The sequence below is a fragment of the Phalaenopsis equestris genome, unplaced genomic scaffold, assembly GCF_001263595.1.
Source record: "Phalaenopsis equestris unplaced genomic scaffold, ASM126359v1 Scaffold000002, whole genome shotgun sequence".
Classification (NCBI taxonomy): Eukaryota; Viridiplantae; Streptophyta; class Magnoliopsida; order Asparagales; family Orchidaceae; genus Phalaenopsis; species Phalaenopsis equestris.
In genome coordinates this window covers 71,023,496-71,026,403 of record NW_018164444.1, presented here as the reverse complement: position 1 = coordinate 71,026,403, position 2,908 = coordinate 71,023,496, and positions in this window count along the sequence as shown.

Genomic DNA, 2,908 nt, shown 5'->3' with positions numbered 1-2,908 from the left:
GTTGGTAATTAACTTCCTAATTAAGAATCTCACATACTTTCCCACCTACTTTCTCACCTACAGCTCATTTAACTCTCACATACCGCTCTCATGGTTTCTATAAATAGTCTCTTTTGGCTTAAAGGAAAAGCCAAGCAAGATCAAGCCAAGTCCTCTTAAGAGCAAAGAGGAAGAAAGGAAGAGAGAGAGAGAGAGGAAGGGAGAGAAGAAAATAGAGATTTTCTTGTAAATGTGAGGCGCTCAACAGTGTAATTCCTCGAAGAAATAAAATTTTCTGTGGCTCCGTGGATGTAGGCAAATTTACCGAACTACGTAAATCTGTATGTCACTCTGGTGTTTTTCTGTGTGCAATTTTACTCGTTCCATTTTTCACTTTATTGCTGTCATTTCTTACAAAAATTGGTATTAGAGCTTTAGTTCGAATCTAATGAAGAACAATGGGCAGAGACGAAGTGATGACATCGGAGATCGAGAAGTTCAATGGTACACATTTTGCTTACTAGAGAATGCAGATAGAGGACTACCTCTATAGGAAGAAACTTCATCTTTCGTTAGTGGGAAAAAGACCAGAAAAGTTAGACGAGGTGGAATGGAATCTGCTGGATCGACAGGTTCTGTGGGTTATAAGATTAACCCTATCGAGATCGGTTTCCCACAACGTCATCAAGGAGATGACTACTGCAGTTCTCATGACGACTTTATCAGGTATGTATGAAAAGTCATCGGCGAATAACAAGGTGCATATGATGAAAAAGTTATTCAATTTGAAGATGACGGAAGGTGTGTTTGTTGCTCAACACCTAAATGATTTCAACACTATCACAAATCAGTTGTCGTCTGTTGAAATTGATTTTGATGATGAGATACGTGCGCTGATATTGTTGGCTTCATTGTCAAATAGCTGGGAAGTCATGAGGATGACAGTTAGCAGTTCTGCAGGTAAAGCTGAAATATGATGATATTCGTGATTTGATTTTGGCTGAGGAGGTGCGCAGAAAAGATTCTGGAGAGACCTCGAGTTCGATTTCAACATTTATTATTGATTCTATAGGGAGATCACAAGACAGAAACTCAAATCGTGAAAGATCAAAATGAAATTTTGGTCAACAGGCAACCTGCTAGAATTGTGGCAAGGTTGGCCACATAAAAAGGAATTGCAGGAATCATAAGAAGAAGGAAAATGATGGTGCGAATGTTGTAACTGCAGAAATACATGATGCACTATTACTGACAGTTCACAGTTCTGTTGATGACTGGATATTATATTCATGAGCTTCCTTCCATACATCTTTCTAAAAGGAGTTAATGTGAAATTATGTTGCAGGTAACTTTGGGAAGGTATATCTGGTTGATAGAAAAGCTCTGGATGTGGTGAGGGTGGGAGACGTTGATATTGCACTCCCTAACAAGAGCAAATGGACTTTGTAAAAGGTCAGACAAGTTTCTGAGTTGAAGAAAAATCTTATATATGTTGGGCAGCTCAATGAGGGTGGTCATTCGGTGGTGTTCTCAGATAGCACCTGGAAGGTTACCAAAGGATCATTAGTATTGACTCGAGGTAAGAAAACTAACACAATATATATGACTACAAGTTTACTCAGGCGTGGACATATGAATCAGAGGTGCATTATCGGGAAGTAGAAGAATGTTAGTTTCCTGAAAAGCGGCAGAGCACCAAAGACAGGAAAATCAGACCTTATACAGATTAATGGTGGAGAAGCACAGAGCTATGAAGAAATCTTGCAAGATGAGAATTCAAGCAAGTGGGAGCTGACCAAGAAGGAGGAAACGAATCCCCTGCCAGGGAATCAGACTAGGGAGCTGACAGAACTTCCACCAACGAAGAAGGCATTGCACAACAAGTGGGTATACCGGGTGAAAACTGCGTTTGGTGGCAGTAAGAGGTATAGGGTTGGACTTTTTGAAAAGGGCTTTCAGCAGGGGCAGAATATTGCTCATGCAGTGGGAGTTGTAAGCAGATACAGGAGTAACCCAGGAAAGAGCTTGGTGGTACAAGGCTATGTTGACGGTGATATGTTAAATGAGGGTGTTACTCGCGAGAAACTGAAGTTGTGCTCAACTTCAGCTGGTCTTCTGGCATGAAGACAGGGATTTGAGTTACAGAGGTGGAGGATATCATGTTTGAGGAAAAGGTTGGTACAACTAGTAGATGATGCAGCAAGTAAGTGATGCAGTTAGTGTCCCAGTCTCTAAGTGGGAGAATTGTTGTGTAATATGGAGACCCGATCCATCGTAATTTAATTAACTATTGTTAATTAGCTTCCTAATTAAGAATCTCACGTACCGCTCACCTACTTTCCCACCTACCGCTCACCTAATTTCTCACATACCGCTCATCTACTTCCCACCTACCGCTCTCATAGTTTCTATAAATAACCTCTTTTGGCTTAAAGGAAAATCCAAGTAAAGCCAAACAAGACCAAACCAAGTCCTCTTGAGAGCTAAGAGAAAGAGAGAAAGAGAGAGAGAGGAGGGAGAGAAGAAAATAGAGATTTTCTTAAAAATGTTGAAAAAACAACGTCGAGGCCGCTCGACGGTGCAATTCCTCGAAGAAATAAAATTCTCTGCAGCTACGTGAACATAGAAAAATTTACTGAATCACGTAAATCTGTGTCGCTCTGGTGTTTTTCTGCATGCAATTTTACTCGTTCCATTTTTTGCTTTATTACCGTCGTTTTTCACAACACATTTTGATATCATTGTGCCCCCCTCGTCGAACCGGTCAGTTTGATTGTAGTTTTCTAAAATAGTGACTTTGGATGGCTTTTTTTCAAAGCTTAAATATTTTCATTCAATAATTATCTCAAGATTGATGTCAGATTCATATCAAATAAAGAAAATTTGTTCATGATATATCAAAGTTCCTTCACAATTTTTCAGCTATAGT